The following is a 27,953-nucleotide window of genomic DNA, read 5'->3' on the forward strand; positions in this document are numbered from 1 at the left end:
AATATCGTTTCTCACTAACACATTGATCTCATCCTTTATTAGCAGAGCTATCCCACCTCCTTTTCCTTTCTGTCTATCTTTCCGAATTGTCAAATACCCCCTGAATATTAAGTTCCCAGCCTTGGTCACCTTACAACCACGTCTCTGTAATGGCTATCAGATCATACCCATTTGTATCTATTTGTGCCATCAACTCATCTATTTTGTTATGAAAGCTGTGTGCATTCAGAAAAAGAGCTTTTAATTTGTGTTTTTACCATTTTTTCCTGCTTTGACCCCACGTTCTGATACAATTTTATGTTTATACTGTTGTGTATGTATAAGTATACTCCCTGTACACTCAATGTGCAGTTACATAAGACTATTGGATGTACCTTCACACTGTATATACTATGCTTGTACCACCAGAGGGTGCAATTGGTGGAGACACGACAGGTAACCAGGTATAAAAGGAAGCTCACCGTACTGTACCCTCATTCAGGAGCTGCAATAAATGGACTAAGGTCACCACAGTTCAAGTACAATACCTCGCCTCGTGGAAATATTACCAGAGTTCTTACAGACACAATAACTGGTGACAAGATTACGAATTTCCACGCAAAAATGGCTAACCTTGGCATATTTGAACAATTCACCGATGGGGAAGATTGGGAAGCCTTTGTAGAAAGACTCGAACAATTTTTCATTGCGAACGACCTGGCGGGAGACAACCCGACCTCGTTGGTTGATAAGTGCAAAGCTATCCTGCTGAGCAGTTGTGGGCCCAACGTCTATGGCCTCGTCAGGGACTTGCTAGCCCCAGCGAAGGCAACAACCAAAACATAACCTGCAGAAGGCAATTAACGTGAGCCAGGTGTTCATGGTCTCGGCCTGTGATTCCAAGTGGATGACTCACCCCCAGGACTCTAACCCAGCAAGTACTGTGAACTGACTGGGGCCTTTTAGAGGCAAGGCTGCTGCAAGCAGTCTCTCTCAGGGTCGAGAGAACAGACCCAAGTCCCGCAACCCTGAGTCCGCCACATGGGGCCAACCGGCCAACCCCATGTTGGTGCTGTGGAGGAAATCACAGGGCCCACCAGTGCCGCTACAAAGACTATACTTGCAAATACGAAGGGCCACCTCCAGCAAATATGCAAGAGAAATTGTACTCATCGAGTCGATGAAGAGTTGGCCGATCATCCGGACTCCAGCCACGATGAAGAGAGAGTCCATGAGGCAGCTAAGCCCCATGATGAGGTGTACGGAGTGTTTACCTGCACCACCGAGAGTTCTTCGTTGAAAATGGAAGTCGAAATCAATGATGTTCCAGCCACGATGGAGGTGGACACAGGGGCGAGCCAGTCACTGATGAATCAGGCGGCCTTTGAGAAACTCTGGGACAATCCAATCGAACGACCTAAAATGATCCCGATCCAAGTGAAACTGCTCATCGACACAAATGACACCATCCCAGTCGTTGGCAGCGTGGATGTCCAGGTGCCCCATGATGGCGTGATCACAAGTTACCTTTGTGGATCATTGCTGGGGATGGTCCAACGCTGCTCGGAAGATGATGGATGAAAAAGATCCGTTGGAGCTGGGAAAACTTCAGCCTCCGGCGATTGACGACCTCCATTGCCCCGAAGTTGGATCCAGCACAGCACCGGAGAAACCAGCCGCCCAACTCGACTGTGTGGAGACGGCCCAGACCGCTCAATAGCGAGATGATCCAGCCCAAACAACCCAACCTCACCTTCTGGCTCCAGTGGCAGGACTCCGGAGGAAGGAAATCGGTGCAGAAGGCAACTTCCCTGCTTCCGTGACAGAACCTGGGGAAAAAGGATCACCGCAGCCGACCTTGTGGAGAGAAAGAAGATGGCGCCCCACCACGAGGTGAAACGCCTTAAGTAAAGATGGCGGCGGCCAGACCACGAGGGGCAGCGTTGAGGGAGCAACACGTGATGCCGAGCAGTGAACCGATTGGAGCAAAGATTGCAAGGCCCTCTTAAAGGAGACCGGCAACCCATCACAATTAAAGGGACAGTTCCACTCTTTATACAGCGATGCCGGTGATACATATGTAAGCGATGTAATTGACAAATGCAAGCATGTAAATATAACTAACCATTCTAAGTCGGGCAATTGCGGTCAGAACCAATATATTATGAGAGTAAACGAGGTAATGATGTGCGATGCTGGGATTTGCATGCATGCCGACAAAACCAAGAGCAACCTCCCGTCGGAAGCACCCAGGTCCAGTGGGCTATCCGATCATGTAGCCTGCGCCTCTGGGACCAATGTGATGCTCCAGAGAGTGTGGCCACACACAGAGGGAGCATACCCACTGCAGGGCCAGCGATCAGCGGATGGCAAAGGCACCACGACCGGTACCCTGCCCCTGATCGGCTCCACCTCTGGCCACCAGGGCCAGTACCGGGAGCAAGAGGCTAGCACCCTCCAGCTCTCCCAACGGGACCTGGGATGACCAGGCTCCCACTCTCGCTGAAGGGCAGCAGGGAGACACCGCAGCCCACAAAGGAGGACAGGGAGGCCACACACTCCTGTGGCTCTGCCCACTACTAGGCAACGGCAAAGCCAGGTGAGTGATCCGAGCCCACCCAGTTGGCAGGGGACGCAGCGCCACCATCAGACAACCTGGGCACAGTGCGGTCACTCTGTAACTAGCGTCCTCACCCACCTGCAGCTACACAACCCAGGGGCAAGACTGTGATACCGCGTATGTACCTTACCTGTAAAATGTACTTGTTCCACTACTGCAGAACCCAAACAGTGATGTAACTAATCCTATGTTTTTTTGTTCTTTCTGTACATGTATGCACATGCAGGTGTTGAGCCACACACATGGTCTATGTATGGGGGGAGGGGTGTGGAAATAGATGTATGTAGCCATGGACACACATGGATCACACCCAGAACCCACTCAACCCCCACTGCAACCTCTAACCATCCACTGCTGACCATTTCCCAATGTTGTGGCAATAAGGACTTGGGGGTCAACAGGGAGAGAGCCTCGCCAAAGCATAGACAAGGTGCAAGGGCTTTGGGCACTCAAGTCTAGGGCCAGAGCACACAATGCAAAGGTCAGTGGCACAAGCCTTAGGGGAGAGTGATATTGTGTATGTATAATATAAGTATATACCCTGTACACTCAATGTACAGTGACATAAGACTACTGGATGTACCTTCACACTGTATATACTATGCTTGTACCACCAGAGGGTGCAACTGGTGGAGACCTAGTGGTCACTGTACACGACAGGTAACCAGGTATAAAAGGGGGCTCACCGTACTGTACCCTCACTCAGGAGCTGCAATAAATGGACTAAGGTCACCAAGTTCAAGTACAATACCTTGCCTCGTGGAGTCATTACTAGAGTGCTTATAGACACAATATATACATTCTGTCACGCTCTGGTTTTCAATTCCCCCTGTGCTACCCTGCTCTATTGCCTTCTCCTTATTCTTTGACTTTTTAAATTTTTGCTCACCTGAACCCTCCCCTACACTAATTAGTTGAAAGCCCTGTTGTGGAGGATAAGCACCGGCATGAACCTGTTGGGTCCAATGGCCCGTTTCTGTGCTGTACGTATTTTGTAATACCACTTGTTGAAACATTGCTGTTTTTAATAAAGTTAATAATGTCCAGATATTCGTCATCCGAAACATGAGCCCATACGTCTGTTATGTATGTTAACTGGGTTTTACCTCCCACTGTCGGAGCCCTAATGGTCACGGACAGACATGTGCAAGCCATGTATATAATGTTGGCAGCCCTGTTGAATCCTCACTATTGAGAATAAATAAACCGGAGTAAGGTAATGCCTGAACTAGCTCACCGTACTTAGCCTCGTGGAGTTATTCGATACTTAACGACGTCCTATTTCAGGTACCACTGTGGTTTTTCAGCATTTTTGTTTTTATTGATGTTTCAGCCATCTTTAGCACATGCTGCAGCGTGAATTTTAACGGTCTCTAGCAATCTTTAAAACTGTAATTTAAATTATTTTACATTTTATTAATGCTATACATAGAGGGCATGTGAATACTTCAGAGGAAGTGAGCATGAGGTATGTTCACTACTTTGTGCTCATTTTTAAGGGGTCATCTTTTGTCTGACTGTGATCGTACTGTTGTGACACTGAGAAAATGTGTAACATATTCTGCTGCTATGCTTTAGGGTCGCTACCTAAATTGGTGAGAGTGCCCAGGTTCACAGATGGAAGCAATATATTTTTACATGTCCTCCAGCTGAAAGGTTTACCCAGCGAATACACTGGCTCTTTCTAATATCGTGACAGTGAAGAGAAGCGGAAGTCCCGCTCCCAGTGCAGGCTGAGAAGTGCAATTGACATGTCACGCTGAGGATGTACTCGGTGTGCTGCAGCCCCTGGTTGGCCGTTAGCAATGCCAATCATAGCAGTGTGTTCAGGCTTCCCTCATTTTCTCCCTGTTTTACCGCAGCTTCAGTTCCTGCCTGGGTCTGCAATCAAAGTGAGAGCCGGTGAGGGCAGGCATGGGGTTTGTACAGCTTCTATACAGTAATGTTCAGAGCAGGCTGATTATCCTGTGGGTTAACAGGAAGGGGACAGAAATGCCCCTTGTGCTGTGTGAGAGGATCCAGCTGACTGGCCTGTTTACTCCCTGCTTTGTGCTGCACTGACAGGCTGGGGCTGAGTGTTGGATATTGAAGGTGTTTACTGGAAGCTGGGATTTGTACACAGCATTTCTCTCCTGATTTACAGGCTGGGTTTTGTTCAGGAGTCAATGCTGAAAATGGGAAGGTGAGGTGTGATTATCTGGGAGGTACACAGGGTCTGAGGATTCTTACAGTGTCCTGTCTGTGAGGGGAATCCATTTTCAGTGAGACATTTCTCTGTGAGGAGTCCTGCTGTGCAGGGAAGTCTGATACTGTCTAGTTTACTGTAAATACATCTGTTTATAACCAGGACAAGCTCTAGTCTTCTGACATGGTTGTAAGATTAAGATTGGTACAAAAGCAAAATACTGTGGATGCTGGAATTGGAAATATAAACAGAAAATGCTGGAAATCACAGCGGGTCAGGCAGCATCTGTGGAGAGAAACAGAGTAAATGCTTCAGGTCAATGAACCTTTGCATCGTTACCAATTCTGACGATGAGCCATCGACCTGAAATGCTAACTCTGTTTCTCTTCACAGATTAAGATTGGTATTGGTTCCTTTAATTTTGCCACAGCACATGCAGGGTTAAAATGAGCTTTACTCCCAAGAAAATGTTCATAACTTACTATATTGAATCAAAAACATAAATAACTGGTAATGCAGCAGGTATCGATCAAGACCACAGACATTTTTTGTGTCTGATTTGCAACGTTTGCAGAATTTTTTTATTGACTTGTTACATACTTTGTCCAGGAGAGGGGCAGTTTGTTCAATGCTGCGTGATTTGTTCAAATGCCCTTTTTGAATGAGCAGTTATTTAAGCCCGGATTATAACTCTCGGCAGGACTCTTGCAGGTGAGGGTTGGGGATTTTAACTCCTGGGCCCATGTCCATCTCCCACCTGTAACAAGAAAGAAAGCCTTACGTTTATTTGGCGCCTTTCACAACCACCAGTTGTCTCAAAGCGCTTTACAGTCAATGAAGTACTTTTGAGGTGTAGTCACTGTTGTAATGTGGGAAACGCGGCAGCCAATTTGTACACAACAACTCCCACAAACAGCAATGTGATAATGCCCAGATAAACTGTTTTTTTATGCTGATTGAAGGATAAATATTGGCCAGGACTGCTCTTCTTCGAAATAGTGCCGTGGGATCAGGGCAGCAGGAGCCTCGGTTTAACGTCACATCTGAAAGACGGCACCTCCGACAGTGCAGCCATTCTCTCAGCACTGCACTGGAGTGCCAGCCTAGATTTATGTGTTCAAGTTCCTGGAGTGGGATTTGAACCCACAACTTTCATGACTGAGGTGGAAGTGCTATCCACTGAGCCAAGCCAACACAAGGCACGAGCTGGCTGATGGGCAACAGGAGGCTGCCCTAGGAAGGGGAGCGAAGCCTAGGGCAGGGGAGGTCCAAGCTCCCCTGGGGCCTGGAGGTGCACCTCTACTCCACTCAGCCCACAGTGAAACAAAACTAAATTAAAGATGCTCACCTATCTGCGCCTCTTCTAACCCCGCTCCTTTCTGCCTGTTTGGCCTTGCAGGGAAACCATGACGGGATCCCTGCACAAGCTTCAGGTTAAAATTGCAGTCGCGCCAATAACATAATCGAAATCCTATTTGCATATTTAAGGCAGGACCCAGCTGCCTTCTGGCGGATGTCTCGCTCGGCGGCTCAAAAGATGTTAAAATTCCGAACATCAGGAAGGCAGTGGGACCACAGTCACTTCAACTGTTCGCTTGCCGCGTTTTCGTTAAACGAATAGGGTTAAAATCGACCCTGCTTGTTTCTGCTCTGCTTTTGCAGCCTGTCTTTTCAAATCAGTAGCTGTAGCCCTTAAAGAGAATTCGCATGTGACTTTTGAGTTTTTCAAGCCAGGTAACTTCCATCAATGGTGAGAAAAGTAATAGGACCACTCCATAAGGAATTGACTGATTTTTCACTTTAGCACAGGACTTTTATTTTTACTACACAAAGAGCTAAGAACATAAGAAATAGGAGCAGGAGTAGGCCATATGGCCCCTCGAGCCTGCTCCGGCATTTAATACGATCATGGCTGGTCCGATCATGGATTCAGGTCCACTTCCCTGCCCTCTCCCCATAACCCCTTATTCCCTTATTGGTTAAGAAACTGTCTATCTCTATCTTAAATTTATTCAATGTCCCGGCTTCCACAGCTCTCTGAGGCAGTGAATTCCACAAATTTACAACTCTCTGAGAGAAGAAATTTCTCCTCATCACAGTTTTAAATGGGCAGCCCCTTATTCTAAGATTATGCCCCCTAGTCCTAGTCTCCCCGATGAGTGGAAACATTGGGCCCAAGTTTCGAGCCGCACTTAGAACGGCGCAGTCCCGAGCTGGACGCCCGTTTTTCTCACCACAAAGTGCGCCTAAAAAAAACCTCCGTATTCTCCAGCTCCCTGCAGGTCCTCTGGCCCTCGGCGCAGCGCAGCACGAGCTGTAGGGGGCGGAGCCAGGTCCCTGCGCTGAAAACAGTGCCTGGACCTCTGCACATGCGCGCTACAGTGGGCACGCAAGTGCAGTAGCTCCAGGCGCCCGAAACTCTGTGGGAGGGACCCGAAGCACGCAGCCCCTAGCCCTGGCCGAATGGCCTCACTGGGGCTGCGTGAATAAGGCTCCTCCCACGCCCAGCTCCTGCTTCCTCCCGACCCGACCCGACTCCCGCTTCCCGCCCCCCGCCCCCGGACCGGACCCGACACCCCCCCCGGCCCCCGGACCCGCCCCGACACCCGCCCCCAGACCGGACCCGACACCCCCCCCCCCCACCCGCGGACCCGACACCCGCTCCCCCCCTGCCCCTTGGATCCGACCTGACCTCCCTCCCCCCGACCCGAACCGAACCGAACCAACCTCCCTCCCACCATCCCCTCGACCCGACCCAACGCCACCTACCTGTAAATCTGGTGCTGGGGACGGGCCCTGCCCGAAGTCTCTGGCCCGGCCCGTTCAGCCTCCCTCCCACTTCTCCTTTCCCCCCACCCACCCCAATATCCTTCCCCCCCCCCCCCATCTCCTTTCCCCCCCCCCAATCTCCTCCTCCCCCCCAATCTCCTCCCCCCCCAATCTCCTCCCCCCCCAATCTCCTTCCCCCCCAATCTCCTTCCCCCCCCCCAATCTCCTTCCCCTCCCCAATCTCCTTCCCCCCCCCAATCTCCTTCCCCCCCCCAATCTCCTTCCCCCCCCCAATCTCCTTCCCCCCCCCAATCTCCTTCCCCCCCCCAATCTCCTCCCCCCCCAATCTCCTTCCCGTCCCCCCAATCACCTTCCCGTCCCCCCAATCTCCTTCCCGTCCCCCCAATCTCCTTCCCGTCCCCCCAATCTCCTTCCCGTCCCCCCAATCTCCTTCCCGTCCCCCCAATCTCCTTCCCGTCCCCCCAATCTCCTTCCCCCCCCCAATCTCCTTCCCCCCCCAATCTCCTTCCCCCCCCCCCCAATCTCCTTCCCCCCCCCCAATCTCCTTCCCCCCCCCCCAATCTCCTTCCCCCCCCCCCCAATCTCCTTCCCCCCCCCCCCAATCTCCTTCCCCCCCCCCCCAATCTCCTTCCCCCCCCCCCCAATCTCCTTCCCTCCCCCCCCCCAATCTCCTTCCCCCCCCAATCTCCTTCCCCCCCCAATCTCCTTCCCCCCCCCAATCTCCTTCCCCCCCCCCAATCTCCTTCCCCCCCCCCCAATCTCCTTCCCCCCCCCCCAATCTCCTTCCCCCCCCCCCCAATCTCCTTCCCTCCCCCCAATCTCCTTCCCCCCCAATCTCCTTTCCCCCCCACAATCTCCTTCTCCCCCCCCATCTCCTTTCCCCCCATCTCTTTTCTCTCCCCCTTCTCCCCCACCCCTCCCCCTTCTCCCCCTTCTCCCCCATCCCTCCCCCTTCTCCCCCATCCCTCCCCCTTCTCCCCATCCCTCCCCCTTCTCCCCCATCCCTCCCCCTTCTCCCCCATCCCTCCCCCTTCTCCCCCATCCCTCCCCCTTCTCCCCCATCCCTCCCCCTTCTCCCCCATCCCTCCCCCTTCTCCCCCATCCCTCTCCCTTCTCCCCCATCCCTCCCCCTTCTCCCCCATCCCTCCCCATCCCTCCCCCTTCTCCCCATCCCTCCTCCTTCTCCCCCATCCCTCCCCCTTCTCCCCCATCCCTCCCCCTTCTCCCCATCTGCTCCCCCCCCTCTCTCCCTCTATCCCCCCCTCCTCCCTCTCCCGTCGCTGTCAGAAACAAAGACACTGACAGACAGAGAATGAGAGACACACACAGACAGACAGAGAGATAGAGACACTGACAGAGACACACTGGTGGGGGGGGGGGGCATCCCAGCACGCTGTTGGAGGGCTCCCGATGCTGCAGTCGGTAAGTAGAAAATGTTTTATTTATTGATTTAAAAAAAAAAAATTATTTCTTCTTAATTTTTTTTGATTGATTTATTGGTTGATTTATTGCTGTATTTATCATTTATTATTGACGATGGCTCTTTATTTGTAAAACTTAAGTGTTTAATGTTTGTAAACTTCCCTTTAAACACCCCCCCCCCACCATTCCCTATGCCTGATTTGTAACCTACGCCTGATTTTCTAAAGTGTAGACAAGGTTTTTTCGAGCGTACAAAAATCTTCACTTACTCCATTCTAAGTTAGTTTGGAGTAAGTTTTCACTGCCGAAACTTTGAAATCAGGCGTAAGTGGCCGGACACGCCCCCTTTTGAAAAAAAATTCTGTTCCAAAGTGAAACTGTTCTAACTGACTAGAACTGGAGCAAACTAAATGACGAGAATTCCGATTTCTAAGATACTCCGTTCTACACCAGTTGCTCCTAAAAATCAGGAGCAAATGATGTGGAAACTTGGGGCCATTCTCGCTGCATCCACCTTGTCAAGCCTCCTCATAATCTTATACGTTTCGATACGATCACATCTCATTCTTCTGAATTCCAATAAGTAGAGGCCCAACCTCCTCAACCTTTCCTCATAAGTCAACCCGCTCATCTCTGGAATCAACCTAGTGAACCTTCTCCGAATTGCCTCCAAAGCAAGTATATCCTTTCGTAAATATGGAAACCAAAACTGTACGCAGTATTCCAGGTGTGGCCTCACCAATACCCTGTATAATTAAGATTATCAATTCCTGTAAAATATATGCTGTGTTTTTGGGACTGTTCATTTGTTCTATTGATGTTTAATCAATATGTTTGTGGTTTAGTTTACGACCAGGCCCAGTGTAGTGTTATTCTGCCACCTTCTGTCTGTGGTGACAATTGGAACAGGAAGCAGAAACTGAAATCATCTGAAAAAGGTTTTCTGTTCATTACCTGGGGTTGCTGTGAATTTTACCTAAACGTAATGCAAACGAAAACTTCTTGGATGGAGGGAGTGAGTGTTCACCTATGAGATTATCTGCAACACAGAGATCAGGATATCTAGAATAAGAAATGTGCTGTACAAGAAATCCAAAAAGAGAAGTGGGAGCTCAGAATTTCCAGCCCTTAACGGCGTTGTGATTACACTGATTGAATCTAACCTGAACCCCAGATATAACAACATCATGGCATAGATGGTTATTTGAAAGCATTCACATAAATGAATTGGACTTAGGAAGTGGAAGTACAATTTCAAATTTTGCGGATGACACTAGATTGGGGGTATAGTTAATACTGAGGAACACTGCGACAAAATGCAAGACATAAATAAACTTTCAGAATGGACCTGTAAATCTAAATTAATTTTGATTACAGATAAGTGTAAGATGGTGCATTTTGGTAGGAAGAATAAGGAGACCACATTCAGTCTAAATGGGGTAGATGTGGGGTAATCATTAGAAGTGGCAAAGCAGGTTAACAAGGCTGTTAAAAATGCAACCAAAGCACGGATTCATTTCTAGAGGAATAGAATTAAAAAGCAGAGATGTTAAGTTAAAGTTGTACAGCACTGTTTCTACAGGTACATAAAAAGGAAAAGAGTGGCTAAAGTAAATGTTGGTCCCCTGGAGGATGAGACTGGGGAATTAATAATGGAGAACAGGGAAATGACAGAGATGTTGAACAAATATTTTGTATTGGTCTTCACGATAGAAGACACTAAAAACATCCCAATAGTGGATAATCAAGGGGCTATAGGTAGGGAGGTACTTAATCCAATCACTAATGAAGTAGTACTCGGTAAAATAATGGGACCAAAGGTGGACAAGTCCCCTGGACCTGATGCCTTACATCCTAGGGTCTTAAGAGAAGTGGCTGCAGAGATAGTGGATGCATTGGTTGTAATCTACCAAAATTCCCTGGATTCTGGGGCGGTCCCAGTAGATTGAAAAACCGCAAATGTAACGCCCCTATTTAAAAAAAGGAGGCAGACAAAAAGGAGAAAACTATAGACCAGTTAGCCTAACGTCTGTCGTTGGTACAATGCTGGAGTCCATTATTAAGGAAACAGTGGCGGGACATTTGGAAAAGCAAGATTCAATCAAGCAGAGTCAGCATGGTTTTATGAAAGGGAAATAACATTTGACAAATTTGCTGGAGTTTTTGATGATGTAATGAGCAGGGTGGATTAGGGGGAACCTGTGGATGTGGTGTATTTGGATTTCCAGAAGGCATTTGATAAGGTGCCACATAAAAGGTTACTGCACAAGATAAAAGCTCACGGGGTTGGGGATAATATATTAGCATGGATAGAGAATTGGCTAACTAACAGAAAACAGAGAGGCGGGATAAATGGGTCATTTTCCGGTTGGCAAACAGTGACTAGTGGGGTGCCGCAGGGATCGGTGCTGGGGCCTCAACTATTTACAATCTATATTAATGACTTGGATGAAGGGACCGAGTGTAATGTAGCCAGGTTTGCTGATGATACAAAGATGGGTGGGAAAGCAAATTGTGAGGAGGACACAAAAAATCTGCAAAAGGATATAGACAGGCTAAGTAAGTGGGTAAAAATTTGGCAGATGGAGTATAATGTGGGAAAATGTGAGGTTATCCACTTTGGCAAAAATAATAGAAAAGCAAATTATAATTTAAATGGAGAAAAATTGCAAAGTGCTGCAGTACAGAGGGACCTGGGGGTCCTTGTGCATGAAACATAAAAAGTTAGTATGCAGGTACAGCAAGTAATCAGGAAGGCAAATGGAATGTTGGCCTTTATTGCAAGGGGAATAGAGTATAAAAGCAGGGAAGTCCTTCTGCAACTGTACAGGGTATTGGTGTGGTCATACCTGGAGTACTGTGTACAGTTTTGGTCTCCGTATTTAAGGAAGGATATACTTACATTGGAGACTGTTCAAAGAAGGTTCACTCGGTTGATTCCAGAGATGAGGGGGTTGACTTATGAAGATAGGTTGAGCCTATACACATTGGAGTTCAGAAGAATGAGAGTTGATCTTCTTGAAACTTATAAGATGACGAGGGGGTTCGACAAGGTGGATGCAGAGAGGATATCTCCACTCCTAGGGGAAACTAAAACTAGGGGACATAGTCTCAGAATAAGGGGCTGCCCATTTAAAACCGAAATGAGAAATTTCTTCTCAGAGGGTTGTGAATTTATGGAATTCTCTACCCCAGAGAGCTGTGGAGGCTGGGTTATCGAATATATTTAAGGTGGAGATAGACAAATATTTGAGCGATAAGGGAATAAAGGGTTATGAGGAGTGGGCAGGGATATGGAGCTGAGTCCATGATCAGATCAGCCATGATCGTATTAAATGGCAGTGTAGGCTAAAGGGGCCATATGGCCTACTTCTGCTCCTATTTCTTACGTTCTTATGTTCACTGTAATTAAACCACACTGTGTTACACTAAGAGTACTGTGCACAGTTGTAGTCTCCATATTACAAAAAGGATGTAGAGGCACTGACAAAGGTGCAAAGCAGATTTACAAGAGTGATACCAGAACTGAGAGGTTATAACTATTATGAAAGGCTGAACAAGCTGGGGCTCTTTTCTCTAGAACGGAAGGCTAAGACCTGATCGAAGTCTTTAAAATTATGAAGGTGTTTGATTGGGTAGACAAAGAGAAGATGTTTCCACTTGTGGGAGGAGTTCAAAGCTCGTGGTCATAAATATTAGACAGTCGGTAATAAATCCAACAAGGAATTCAGGAGAAACCTCTTTATCCAGAGAGTGGTGGGAACTCACTACCACAGGGAGTAGTTGAGGCAAATAGTACAGATGCATTTAAGGGGAAGCTTGATCGATGAGGGAGAAAGGAACCGAGGATATGCTCTTGGGTTAGATGAAGAAGGGTGGGTGTGGAGCATAAACACTAGCATAGACCAGTTGGGCGGAATGGCTTGTTTCTGTGCTGTAATCTCTATGCAATTCTTTGTAATGCAGATTATTATTGGAGCAAGCATTCCCGGGCTTGAGCTGCTCACTCAGTGCAACCAAGTCAGGGAAGCTGAACTCTGCACTCAGTGGAGCTCAGCGAAATGAAAGGGAACCTGGGACCCGCACCCATTAGCTGATTGGATTGGGTAGAGAAGTTACAACCCTCATCCAATAGGATCAAGTAATCTGAGCAAGGACGCAGAGACCCTCATTCAGTGGGACTAGGTGACCTGGACAGGGAAGTCTCACTTAGTGTGAAAGCTCTAATGGTTTCTCCCTATGTATGATGATTTGTGCGGTGACTGATGTTCTAAAGTATGCAATACTGGATTATTTTAACCTTTTCAGCATCTTACCGTTATAAAATTGAACGGTTGGGGAAAGAACACCACGGTATATCGAAGGAATGGGGGTTAGAAATGAAGAACACTTGGAAACAGATTGGAAGGGCTAAATGTACATTTGTTGAGGAAGTAATTTAATGCTGGAAGATGGGTTCCTACAAATTTAGAAATATGAGGGTGTATTTTTGAACTTGCTGCCCGTGTGTAAAGGTGCCATTGCAGGTGAGCCACTCATTACAGAAACCGCATAATTTTCCTTTCCATTGAAAACTAGGATGGTCTTTAGAGTGCCTGCACTCTCACTGTCTCTTGGACACTGACACAATATTCTAGATGTGGCCAGACAAAGGTCTTGTACAAGGAAAGGGTTGTATTTCTAATTTTATATTTAATTGCCCATTCACTTTCATAACTCCTCACGATATTGGTCACGAATCTTGAATGGTCTCTGGTCGTTCACTGACACGAACCTCAGGGCTGCTGGTCCAGGAGGGAGGAAAAATAAACCAGCGTGTCCACTCCTGATCGCTGTCCAGTGACATTTGTTGAAAAGAGCAAATGTGTGGGTGTTGGGTGAGGGGTTCATAGGGCATGGCTCTGTGAACAGAATGGGGCATGGCTCTGTGTCACAGCCTCCTGTGAGGACATCATAGGCAGTCCTTCATATCGAGGCAAGACTTGCTGCCACTCTTAAAATGAGTCTTTAGGTGGCTGAACAGTCCAATACGAGAACCACAGTCCCTGTCACAGGTGGGACAGATAGTCGCTGAGGGTAAGGGTGGGTGGGACAGGTTTGCCGCACGCTCTTTCCGCTGTCTGTGCTTGATTTCTGCATGCTCTCGGCGACGAGACTCGAGGTGCTCAGCGCCCGCCCGGATGCACTTCCTCCACTTAGGGCGGTCTTTGGCCAGGGACTCCCAGGTGTCAGTGGGGATGTCGCATTTTATCACCGTGAAGGCAGAATGGAGCTCTGTGTCGCAGCCTCCTGGTGAGGAGTTCACGTGTTCGGCAGAGACCTGAACGAATTGGAGGAGATGCATGATTTGTGTTTTTGTTTTACAGAATGGTTGCACTGCAATAAACCCGACTAGGATTAAAAGGAGGAGGCACTCTGCAGCTAGATTCTGGTCGTCATGGAAGGAATGGCTTCACAGTAAAGTGCGAATCTACGTTGGGTGTGAGTTTCTTTTGCCCAAAAGCCTGAGCGCAGCCAGTGTGTGCCCTGCAACGTGAGGGCAGCTACATGGGGGAGAAACCAAACAAGTGTGACATGTGTGGCTGGGCCTTTGCACAGTCATCGGAGCTTGTGAGCCACCTGCGCATGCACACGGGCGAGAGGCCGTTCAAGTGTGAGGTGTGTGATAAAGGCTTCAGTCACTCATCGAGTCTGGTCAAACACCGCCACATCCACACGGGCGAGCGGCCGTTCAAATGCAAGGTGTGCGAGAAGTCCTTTGCGCAAGCATCAACGCTCCTGCAACACTGGCGGATCCACACGGGCGAGAAGCCGTTCAGGTGCAAGGTTTGCGACACGGCTTTCGTGAAGCAGTCGCAGCTGGCGGAACACCGGCGTACCCACACCGGGGAGAAAGCGTTCAAGTGTGAAGCCTGCGGCAAGGCTTTCGTAACGTCCCCGGGCCTCCTCGACCACAAGTGCATTCGTAAAAGTGAGAAGCTGTTTCGGTGCGAGGTTTGCGGCAAGGACTTCTGCAGCTCGGCCTACCTTGTGGTACACCAGCGTATCCACACGGGGGAGAGGCCGTTCAGGTGCCAGGTTTGCGACAAAGATTTCTGCAACTTATCATACCTTCGAATGCACCAGCGCAGCCACACAGCTGAGAGGCCGTTCAGGTGCGAGGTTTGCAACAAAGATTTCTGCAACTCGGCCTACCTGCGGGTGCACCAGCGCAGCCACACAGCTGAGAGGCCGTTCAGGTGTGAGGTTTGCAACAAGGACTTCTGCAGCTCGGCCTACCTTGTGGTACACCAGCGTATCCACACGGGGGAGAGGCCGTTCAGGTGTGAGGTTTGTGATAAAGCTTTCTTGAGCTCCTCGTACTTCCTGAAACACCAGTGCGTCCCCACAGGTGATAAACCATTCAAGTGTGAGTTTTGCAACAAAGGTTTCACACAGTTGTCGGACCTCACTAGACACCAGCGTGTCCACACAGGCGAGAGACGCTTCCAGTGTGACTTCTGCCACAAAAGCTTCACCTACTCCTCCTCTCTAGAGATACACCAGTGCATCAACACGGGATAGACACCCTTCCATCCTTCCTCCCAGTCCATTGAGTTCATCTGACCCGCTTGTGATCTGGAATGCACTGCCTGAAAAGGTTGTTGGAAGCACATTCAATAGTAACTTTCGAAAGTGAATTTGATATATATTTGTAAAAAGGAAAGATTTGGAAGCCTGTGGGGAAGGAGCAGGGGAATGGGACTCGTTCAAAGAGCTGACACAGGCACGATGGGCTGAATGTGCTCCTTCTATGATTCCAGTGTGACATCTACCAGAATTGCTTTGCCAACTACTCTCTTACAATCTACTCTGAACTCTTTCACGGCAAACGAGGGCAGAGGAAACATTTCAAGGACACCCTCAAAGCCTCCCTGATGAAGTGCGACATCCCCACTGACACCTGGGAGTCTCTGGCCAAAGACTGCCCTAAGTGGAGGAAGTGCATCCGGGAGGGCGCTGAGCACCTCGAGTCTCGTCGCCGAGAGCGTGCAGAAAACAAGAGCAGGCAGCGGAAAGAACTTGCGGCAAACCAGTCCCACCCACCCCTTCCCTCAATGACTCTGCCACCTGTGGCAGGGACTGTGGTTCTCGTATTGGACTGTTCAGCCACCTAAGAACTCATTTTTAGAGTGGAAGGAAGTCTTCCTCGATTCCGAGGCACTGCCTATGATGATATCCACACTCTGAAGGGGGATGAGGAAATGATTTAAGAAAAACGTTGTAAACAGACTGAGCACCCCATTATTACCTCCTCCGCTGCCCATTCTGTCATCTTTAGCCGTGTAGAGACGCTTGTCAAGAAATAGTGGCCAGCATGTGCCTGAATCTCCGATATGTGCTGCAAGAGGGCGACAATCCCCTCAACACAGACTTACGAAATTTCCTATTTACTCTGCTTAAACAAAAGATTTGTGGCAGAGAATTCCACAGTCTAACGACCCTATATGTGAAGATTTTTTTTCGAACTTTCCATTTGCGAAATTATTGGCATCTTGCTTTAAATTCGATTGGTCGATGGGAACCATGTGATTGGCCATATCTGTCTAGCCATTGGTCATTTTGAATGATGCTATGATGAACGGGAACAGCACCCTATCTCATGCTGTAAAGAATTCCCATATTATACTTCTTCATATGTATTTGTAGCAGAACCACAACACTGGAATTTTTAAGTAGAGCTTTAAGTTCACATAATTTTATCTTAATGTGAGGGCTGAGTAGAAGCAATCTGCACAAACTGTTTTGGAGCGGCAATTCAAATTCAGAAAGGATACCTAATTTGTTTGTGATATGACAAATAGACACATGCTTAACATTTCATGATTGTTTGACTCCTATTTTGGACAATGTTTGCACATTTACCATTGTGAGAGCAGACAGGGCCATTATCTCTATTGGCTGACTCTCAGAAGGATATTCAATGATGGAAGTAGTTGGTTCAATATTAACATCGATGACAAAACAGGTGTATTTTGATCAAAGAGGAAGGCATCCCTCAAGGAACATGGTCTTTCAAACAAAAGTAAGGTTATATATCTGGGGGCTGCCTCCATTTAATGAGTTTGCTTAGTCCAACTGAACTTCAACATAACCACAGGCTGCTATAACTGCCTGGAGCTGTAGAACCCACGTTTAAGCTATTCAGGACTCTTTTAAAGACAGGAAAAAACTCATAAGAATTCTGAAATATTTTGGTTTTAGAAAATGGTTTAAATATTGATGTCAGTAAAATATCTTGTTGCTATTTATCTGCTGACTTCTGTATACATTTACACCTTGCAATAAATTTGATATTTAGCTTTAGCCTACCTATATGATCTGGTAGTGTGCTCTTTTCCACACATTGAAACAATCAGGAACATACATTAAGTGTCCCATACATCTTCTATTGCACAAATTGTTATTATTTCAGCTGCATTTTACTAGCCCGTGCTTTCTACCTACAAGCTTTATCACTTTCAGTTGGTAACGGGTGTGAATCTTCTCAAGGAAAGTGCCTCGTTGCCACTCGCACATATGAAGAGTATTGAAGGAACATAAGAAATAGGAGCAGGAGTCAGTCATTCGGCCCTTTGAGCCTGCTCCGCCATTCAGTAAGATCATGGCAGATGTTCTATCTCAACTCCAACTTCACGCACTATCCCCATATCCCCGGGGTTTCCTTAGTATCCAAAAAGCTATCTATTCCTGTCTTGAATATACTCAGCAACTGAGGGGTAGAGAATTCCAAAGATTCATCACCCTCTGAGTGAAGAGGTTTCTCCTCATCTCAGTCATAAATGGCCGACCCCTTATTCTGGGACTGTGACCCCTGGCTCTAGACTCCCCAGCCAAAGGAAACATCCTCCCTGCATCTACTCTATCAAACCCCTTAATAATTTTATATGTTTCAATGAAATCACCTCTCATTCTTCTAAACTCTAGAGAATACAGACCTAGTCTACTCAATCTCCCCTCATAGGACAATCCCCCCATCCCGAGAATCAGTCTGGTGAATCTTCGATGCACTCTCAATGGCAAGTATATCCTTCCTTGGGTAAGGAGACCAAAACTGTTCGCTGTACTCCTATGTGTGGTCTCACCTGCGCCCTATATAATGCAGTAAGACATTTTTACTCTTATACTCAAATCCTTTTGTAATAAATACCATTTGCTTTCCTAATTGCTTGCTGTACCTGCATGTTAACAACCAGGTCCCTCTGGATACCAGCATTTACTCGTCTCTCCCCTTTTTAAAAATGTTTTTTTATTTTTCCTACCAAGCGGATAACTTCACATTTCTCCACATTATGTTTGATCTATCATGTTCTTGCCCACTCACTTAACCTGACTATATCCCACTGCAGCCTCCTCACAACTTATATTTTCACTTAGCTTTGTATTGTCAGCAAACTTGGATACGTTACACTCAGTCCCATCATGTAAGTCATTGATGTAGATTGTAAATAGCTGAGGCCCAAGCACTGAGTGGAGAGTATTCCATCACACTCCTGACTTGGGCCTTGTAGATGGTGGAAAGGCTTTGGGGAGTCAGGAGCAACGTTCCCGGTAAGCTGCGTGGCTGTGCAGAGGTCTGGAGATTACGTGCATGCATGAAAAAGTGAATGGGCCGTGCAGCTTATTTAATGGCTCGCGCACCTAAAAAATAATTCCAGGGAACATTGGTCAGGAGGTGACTCCCTCACCGTAGAACAGCCAGCCTCTTGCAGCCACAGTATTTAAATGGCTGGTCCAGTTAAGTTACAGGTTAATGGCGACAGCCAGGATGATGGTGTTGGATTCGATAATGATAATGCCATTGAATATCAAGGGGAGGTGGCTAGACTCTCGCTTGGTGGAGATGGTCATTGCCTGGCACATGTGTGGCATGAATTTTACTTGCCACTTATCAGCCCAAGCCTGAATGTTGTCCAGGTCTTGCTGCATGCAGGTATAGACTGCTTCAGTATCTCAGGAGTTGCGAAAGGCACTGAACACTGTGCAGTCATCAGCGAACATCCCCACTCTGACCTTATGATGGAGGGAAGGTCATTGATGAAGCAGCTGAAGATGGCTGGGCCTAGGACAGTGCCCTGAGGATCGAATCAGCTCTCATTTTGAAGTTTAAAATAGTAACTGTTTTGAATAACTTCAATGAATAAGCAAATAATCTAACAGTGATATAATTATATATTTAGAACAGCCTGTATTTTATCTAACTCTGGTAAAGAAAATCATTTTTTTAAAAAAATCACAATTTTTGTAGATATCTTTTAAATAACAGTTTCCTCAAATATTGTCAGGGCCTGTGGCAACCCCAGAATGGCAGCAGGGTGGACGTTAACACACCAATGACGCGCCCTGCTTACCGCACCAGAATATACAATGCCAGCACATGATCATAAACTTGTTGCTGCAGAGGTTAGCAGCCTGCAGTAATTTAAAGTGGCTGCAGATTCCTGGAGTGAAGTCTCGTGCAGCTTTGAGCAGTATATAACAGCTCCATTGCATACCTGCCTAACTTTTTAAGGCTACTACAAGAGGTTCAGAGAAGACGGAAGCATTTCACGCGCCCAGTAACTTTTCATCACAAGTGCCAGCAGCTCCGGCCAATCCCCTGACAGGTAAAAGAGCAGACAAAGCGTAGAGCTCATAATTGTGCAGGTGCAGACTAGAGGTGCAAACGGGGAGATGTGAATGTACAGGAAACATTACCTTGTCCTCATGGAAGAAGCCAGTGAAAGGAATCGCGAGAGCCATGTGGAAGGAAGTGGCAGTGACTCTGAGTTTCATCTCCCCTCGCACCCAAGATTGCAGGCTGTGCTGGAAGAAGTGTAAAGAGCTCTGACTATAATGAACATAGGAGTAAGACATTCTGCCCCTCGAGCATGTTCTCCCATTCAATGAGATCATGGCTGATCTGCACACTAACTCCATTCACCCGCCTTGACTCCATATCTCTTTATACCCTGGGCTAGCAAAAATCTATCAAGCTCGGATTTAAAATTATCAATTGAGACAGCATCTATTGCTTTGCATAAAGAAATATTTCCTGACTTCTCTCCTAAATGGCCTGGCTCTGATTTTAAGGTTATGTTCTCTTGTCCGAGACTCTTACTCCCACCTCATCAGCAGAAAAAGTTTTTATCTACCTTATTAATTCCTTTTAAAATCCTAAAACCTCAATCAAATCACCACTTAACCTTCTATATTCCATGGTATACAAGCCTAGTTTATGTAATCTAAAAACAAAAAAATAGGTGCAGGAGTAGGCCATTCAGCTCTTTGAGCCTGCTGCGCCGTTCAATAAGATCACGGCTGATCTTCTACATCAATCTAACTGTGCTGTCCTGTCCCTAGATTTCCTTCGTGTCCAAAAATCTATCAATCTCAATCTTGTATATACTCAACGACTGAGCCTCCACAGCCCTCTGGGTAGAGAATTCCAAAGTTTCACAACCCTTTGAATGAAGAAATTTCTCCTCCTTTCTGTCCTAAATTGCCAAACCCTTATTCCGAGACTGTGGCCCCATGTTCTAGACACCCCAACCAGGACAAAATCCTCCCTGCATCTACCCTGTCAAGCCCCTCAAGAATTTAATTTGTTTCAATTAGATCACCTGAACTCTGGAATATAGGCCTAGTCTACTCAATCTCTCCTCGTAGGACAATCCCCCCATCCCAGGAATCAATGTAGCGACCTTTTGTTCCACACCCTCCAAGGCAAGTATCTCCTTCCTTGGGTAAGGAGCCCAAAACTGCACAGTACTCCAAGTGCGGTCTCACCAAGGCCCTATATAATTGCAGGAGAACTTCTTTACTCTTATACTCCAATCCCTTTGTAATAAAGGCTAGCATACTATTTGCTTTCCTAATTGCTTGCTATACCTGCATGTTAACGTTCTATGATTTGTTTATATATTGTCTGTAGCTCCACACTGTGGACGACCTGTGTTATTGCAGCTAGTGCTGTTGAATAAAGAGCAGGTCACCTGACCAGCAGGGGAAGTTTCCGGAACCTGCAACCATCTTACAAGCTGTGTGATGTGCATTCTCTGAAGATATGACCGTTTACAAGGACACCACAATACAGGATATTGGTGAGGCCACAATTGGAGTACTGCATACAGTTTTGGTCTCTGTATTTAAGGAAGGATATACTTGCATTAGAGGCTGTTCAGAGAAGGTTCACGAGGTTGATTCTGGAGATGAGGAGGTTGACTTATGAAGATAGGTTGAGTAGGTTGAGCCTATACACATTGGAGTTAAGAAGAATGAGAGGTGATCTTATCGAAACATGTAAGATAATGAGGGGACTCGACAAGGTGGATGCAGAGAGGATATTTCCACTTATAAGGAAAACTAAAACTAAGGGACATAGTCTCAGAATAAGGGGCCGCCCATTTAAAACTGAGATGAGGAGAAATTTCTTCTCAGAGGGTTGTAAATCTGTGGAATTCTCTGCCCCAGAGAGCTGTGGAGGCTGGGTCATTGAATATATTTAAGGCAAAGAGAGATGGATTTTTGAGCGATAAGGGAATAAAGAGTTGTGGGGAGCGGGCGGGGAAATCGAGCTGAGTCCATGATCAGATCAGATCAGACCATGATCTTATTGAATGGCGGAGCAGGCTCGAGGGGTCACATGGTCAACTCCTGCTCCTATTTCTTATATTCTAGGTCCCTCTGAGTGCCAACATTTTCTCGTGTCTCACCTTTTAAAAAGGGGATAACTTCCTGGGTTAAAAATGTGGTTGCATAGCGCCCATTGTTTAGGGGTTGTTTGCAGAGTACACAGATTGTGATGTCAATCAGCGTGTAACGTTGATTTGATGCCAGTGCTGCCATATACAACCTCAACGATGGAGCTAATGCTCTCTCTCAACCTCGCACAGCTCAACACGTGTTCAGCAGCAGGGTGGACCCCACGCCCGTGTTATTTAAAGGGATCCTCACCTACTTACAGGTTAGTTGCTGATTGATTTCTACTAGCTGTTGCTAATTGTGTAGACGTCTTTAAAGTTGCCTAAAGTCTACAAGGAGTGGTGTTGCAAGTAGTCAAGGACTTGGTACTGACTTGCAAGGGGCTGTTCAAACTAGTCGCTCCCAGACATGGGTGCAGTAGTTTGTATCCCCCTTGGCCTGCAGCGTGACAGGGAGAATGAGCAGAGGCAACACAGAGCAGGACAAGCTGCTGTAGAGGCAGGGGGAGGAGGGGGAGAAGGACTCAGCAGGGAATAATTCTCCTACTGCAACCTCGGGGATGAACACTGCATGCGATATCTGCATTTTACTCCGGAGGTGCTCACTGAAATCTGCCCCCTGCTGCTGGTAGACCTGCAGCCTCAGTCCAAGGTGAGGACAGCATTGGCTTTATGGGGGACCGTGGCCTTGAATGTCTTTGTGTTGGGCTCCTTCCAGGCTGGAGCAGGCCACATCTGGAACATCTCCCAGTTTGCCGTCCAGTCCTGTATAAGGAGGTGAGTGAGGCTCTGTTTGCAAGGAGAGCTGAATACATTTAATAGTCTCCTGCCAGAGAGAAGCAGGCGGAGCGAGCATGCGGCTTTACCAGGATAACAGGCCTCCCCATGGTGTAGCGTGCCATTGACTGCACACACATGTCGCTTTGCGGACGCCACATCTCTATTCGCAGATGTACCGCAACTGGAAGGGATTCCACTCCCTCAATGTCCAGCTGGTGCGCGATCAAACTTGGCTTATCAATGCTCGGTATCCTGGCTGCTCCCATGGTGCCTTAATTCTGCGGCAGTCTGCTAGAGCATCAGCATTTGAGCCACCACGACAAAGCAGAGGCTGGCTACTGGGTGACAAGGGCTATTTGCTGACCACCTGGCTCATGACCCCGCTGCACAACCCACGTACACATGGGCAGCATGCGTACAATGAGAGCCATGCTGCCACACGGAATTTGATAGAGCAGACCATTGGCGTCCTTAACGTCTGCGCTACCCGCTAAAGTCCTCGCGCTGTCGGTATCTGAGCCGGTGGCTGCGAGTGTCAGATCGAATTATGGTGTTTCTTCTTCATCTTCACTCACCTCTTCCTCTTGCACCACTGCTGGCCAGGGTGGATTTCTTGTGTCTCTGAATGGAGTGTAGGATTGTGGTCGTCTTCTTTCATATGGTAGTACCCACCATCCTATATGCTTCAGTGACATGGACTATGTACAGTAAACACCTCAAAGTATTGGAGAAGTATCACTAACGCTGCCTCCGCAAGATCCTGCAAATCCATTGGAAGGATAGGCGCACCAAAGTTAGTGTTCTTGCTCAGACCAACATTCCCAGCATGGAAGTATTGACCACGCTTGATCAGCTCCGTTGGTCGGGCCACATTGTCCGCATGCCCGACACGAGACTCCAAAAGCAAGCGCTCTACTCAGAGCTCTGATACGGCAAGCGAGCCCCAGGTGGGCAGAGGAAATGTTTGAAAGACATCCTCAAAGCCTCCTTCGAAAAAGTGCAACATCCCCACTGGCACCTGGGAATCCTTGGCCCAAGGCCACTCAAAGTGAAGGAAAAACATCCGGGAAGGCGCCGAGCACCTCGAGTCTCGTCGCCGGGAGCAAGCGGAAGCCAAGTGGAAATACAGAAGGAGCACATGACAACCCAAGCACCCCAACCACCCGTCCCTCCAACCACCGTCTGCCCCACCTGTGACAGAGACTGTAGGTCCCGCATTGGACTCATCAGTCACCTGAGAATTCATAGTGTGGAAGCAAGTCATCCTCGACTCCGGGGGTCTGCCTAAGAAGATAGTAGCAAAGCAAATCAAATGTCAGTATCCAAGTTGGATATCCAGGCCAAAGATTCCGGTATAAAATTGTGGATATGTTGTAGGCTGCCTACAGATTTCCTCTGAGGGCAGTGCACAATGACGTGCTCTAGGGTCTGATCAGGAGCTCCACAGTCGCATGATGGGGGTGCTTTAATCTTCCACCTATGGACAAGGTGGCAGAATCTACCATGATCAGTTCTGAGGCGTTTGATGGTTGTCCGCTGTTTACAAGGAAGGTTTGATCCTTCAGGTTGCACTGTGGGGTCCTCTATAAGGAATCCATCCCGTATGCCGCAGTTCTTCCAAGCATTTCACCATCGGTCATGAAGGCTGAGGAGAGATCACTGAAGGGCTTCGGCGACGGTCCAAAATGGCCTTCTAGATTTGAGATGGGTTGGTGGCACGTTGTTCAGTCGGCCTGGATTGGCATGAATTTGCTGGTGTCGAGGTTGGATTCTCTGGAGACTGCATATTCATAGCGCAGGTGTGGTGATACGTGTTTGCAAGCACGGGCAGCCAAGGTGTTGGTGTTGATAAAAGCGTACTGGTGATAATTCTCAGAGTAGATTTCAGCTGGACAGCAACGGATTTGACATGCGGATTTGACAGCCATGCCAGAGAGCAGTACTCGGCTGTAGAGTACACCAGGGCAAGTGCTGCCATACGGAGGGTTTGAGCGTCTGCTCCCCATGTGGCTCCGGCGAGTTTTTGGATCAGGTTGACCCGATTCTTTTGTTTCTTCCCAAGACTCTGGAGATGCTGTCTATACGACAGGGTGTAATTGAGTATGATTTCTAAACAGGAGGGTTTTTTGGGCATGATTTACCTCTGTGCCGCAAATGGAGACTTTCACAACTTGGTTTGCTTGATGGGTGGAATATCGAGGTGACTGTCTTTGCGGATTTGGCCGGAGTCGCCATCAGCAGAAGTAGCCCTCCATCCTCTGTAAATCACTGGTCAGGGTCTCCTCAGTGATGGACAAACATGGTGTGGTGAAGGGGAGGGTAGGGAGAAAGTTAGAGGTGCGTGCTTACACCATCTGCAGCTTGTACATCACAAGAGATTGTGGGATGAGAGGGAAGTGGGATGTGAGGAGCAGGATTAGGTATGAGCAGACCATCATGTTCAATGCTTTCCACGCCCCTGCTGGCCGCGGCCTCGGTCACAGAAACTCTAATTATGGCGAGCATCGACGACTCGAGTGGGGCCAGGATATGGAGGCATGCCCATCCCCTCTGGTTTGCTGTAGCTGCCTACAAGGGGTAGGGAAGTGTGTCAGAGAGTGTGGTTCACTGAGTTTGGCAGATGTGGCTGTGGATGCTCAGTCGTTGAGTATATTCAAGACAGGGATGATAGATGTTTGAATATTAATGAAATCAAGGGATATAGGGATAGTGCAGGAAAATGGAATTGAGGTAGAAGATCAGCCATTATATTAAGTGGCAGAGCAGGCTCAAGAGGCTGAATGGCCTTCTCCTGCTCCTATTTTTTATGTTCTTATGTTCTTAAGAGCTGGCAGCATGTGTAAGCTGTGAGATGTGGGTGTGAGGCTTGAAGCAGTGGTAAGTCTGAGGGTGGGATAGAGCATGTGAGTGTGAGGTATGAGTCACAATTGATAGAGATTGTTGGTAGGTAAGTAATGGGGTGTGGTGAATCGAGCAGTGTGTGAGGCTAGTGGTGCAGTTTATGAGATATGACATTTGAAAATGCATTCACTGACCTTGACCACTCATGTGAAGTCATTAAACTTTTCCCAGCACGATATCCAGCTTGGCTATGAACTCTGTGGCCTTTGCAGTGTCTGTCTGCAGGGCCTCCTGGACCCCTGTGGAAACAGAACTCTCCTCCTCCTGGACTAAGGCCTTCAGTGCCTCCAAACTAATGGGATTAAAGGTGGTCAAGTCCCCTGGACCTGATGGCCTGCACCCTAGGGTCTTAAAAGAAGTGGCTGCAGAGATAGTGGTTGCATTGGTTGTAATCTACCAAAATTCCCAGGATTCTGGAAAGGTCCCAGCGGATTAGAAAATCACAAATGTAACGCCCCTATTCAAGAAAGGAGGGAGGCAGAAATCAGGAAACTATAGACCAGTTAGCCTAACATCTGTTATTGGGAAAATGCTGAAGTCCATTATTAAGGAATTAGTAGCAGGACATTTAGAAAATCATAATACAATCAGGCAGAGTCAACATGGTTTTATGAAAGAGAAATCATGATTGACAAATTTATTAGAGTTCTTTGAGGATGTAACGAACAGGGTGGATAAGGGGGAAGCAATAGATGTCGTGTATTTGGACTTCCAAAAGGCATTAGATAAGGTGCCACATAAGAGGTTTCTGCACAAGATAAAAGCTCACAGGGTTGGGTATAATATATTAGCCTGGATAGAGGATTGGCTAACCTAACAGAAAACCGAGAGTCGGGATAAATGGGTCATTTTCCAGTTGGCAAACTATAACTAGTGGGGTGCCACAGGGGTCAGTGCTGGGGCCTCAACTATTTACAATCTCTATTAATGACTTGGATGAAGGAACCGAGTGTAATATAGCCAAATTTGCTGATGATACAAAGAAAGGTGGGAAAGAAAGTTGTGAGGAGGACACAAATAATCTGCAAAGAGATATAGATAGGTTAAGTGAGTGGGCAAAAATTTGGCAAATGGAGTATAATGTGGGAAAATGTGAGGTTATCCACTTTGGTAGGCGGAATAGAAAAGCAGAATATTATTTAAATGGAGAGAGCATACAGAATGCTACGGTACAGAAGGATCTGGGTGTCCTCATACATGAAACATAAAAAGTTAGTATGCAGGTACAGCAAGTAATCAGGAAGGCAAATGCAATGTTGACCTTTATTGCAAGGGGGATGGAGTATAAAAACAGGGAAGTCCTGCAAAAACTGCACAGGGGTATTGGTGAGGCCACACCTGGAGTACTACATACAGTTTTGGTCTCCATATTTAAGGAGGGATATACTTGTATTGGAGGCTATTCAGAGAAGGTTCACTAGGTTGATTTCTGGAATGAAAGGGTTGTCTTATGAGGAAAGGTTGAGCAGGTTGGGTCTATGCTCATTAGAATTTAGAAGAATAAGAGGTGATCTTATTGAAACATATAATGAGAGGGCTTGACAGGATAGATACTGAGAGGATGTTTCCCCTCATGGGGGAATCTAGAACAAGGAGGCATAGTTTCAGAAGAAGGGGTCGCCCATTTAAGACGGAGATGAGAAGGAATTTCTGCTCTCAGCGTGTCGTGAATCTTTGGAATTCTCTGCCCCAATGAGCTGTGGAGGCTGAGTCATTGAATATATTTAAGGTGGAGATAGACAGATTTTTGAACTACAGGGGAGTCAAAGGTTATGGGGAACTGGCAGGAAAGTGGAGTTGAAGCCAAGATCAGATCAGCCATGATCTTATTGAATGGCAGAGCAGGCTTGAGGGGAAAACTGGCCTAATCTGCTCCTATTTCTTATGTTCTTATGTGCTGCGTCTGAGAAGCTTGGAGCCCTCTCCATGGCCAGCTGTGCCATTGCTGACTGTTTCCCAGGTGAAACTGCCTGCTGGAATTATTTCCTGCACCTCCCCTTTAAGAAGAACAGGCTGGCTTTAAGAAGTGGAGGCTAGCTTTATTGGTGCTCGCCTCACATGAATTTGGTCCCCCTGCTGTGTGTGCAGCCATTCAGCTGCACGTTTAGTGCTGGGCAGCTTGCCATTATCATTTAAATTAGCAGGCAACACCAAATTTACATGCTGCCTGCAATACTGTAATCATGCATCACGATCCCTGCCCCCGTTTTCATAACATAACAAAAAAAAACAGATTATCTGGTTATTATCACATTGCTGTTTGTGGGAGCTTGCTGTGCACAAATTGGCTGCCACGTTTCCTACATTACAACAGTAACTACACTCCAAAATGACTTCATTGGCTCTAAAGCACCTTGACACGTCCGGTGGTCGTGAAAGTCGCCATATAAATCCAAGCCATTCATTCTCGAAGTCATTGAGATAGATTGTAAATGGCTGAGGCCCAAGCACTGATCCTTGCAGTACCCCACTGGTTACAGCCTGCCAACCCAAAAATCACACATTTATTCCTTCTCTCTCTTTTTTGCCAGTTAAACAATCCTCAATCCATGCT

General features: G+C 47.4%; 1 pseudogene; it reads left to right on the forward strand.

The window, feature by feature from the left end:
• The first annotated feature begins 4,444 nt into the window (after positions 1-4,444).
• Positions 4,445-27,953, forward strand: part of LOC139230224 (zinc finger protein 91-like) — a 69,799-nt pseudogene continuing 46,290 nt past the window's right edge.

Source organism: Pristiophorus japonicus, chromosome 19 (assembly GCF_044704955.1).
Source record: "Pristiophorus japonicus isolate sPriJap1 chromosome 19, sPriJap1.hap1, whole genome shotgun sequence".
Lineage (NCBI taxonomy): Eukaryota > Metazoa > Chordata > Chondrichthyes > Pristiophoridae > Pristiophorus > Pristiophorus japonicus.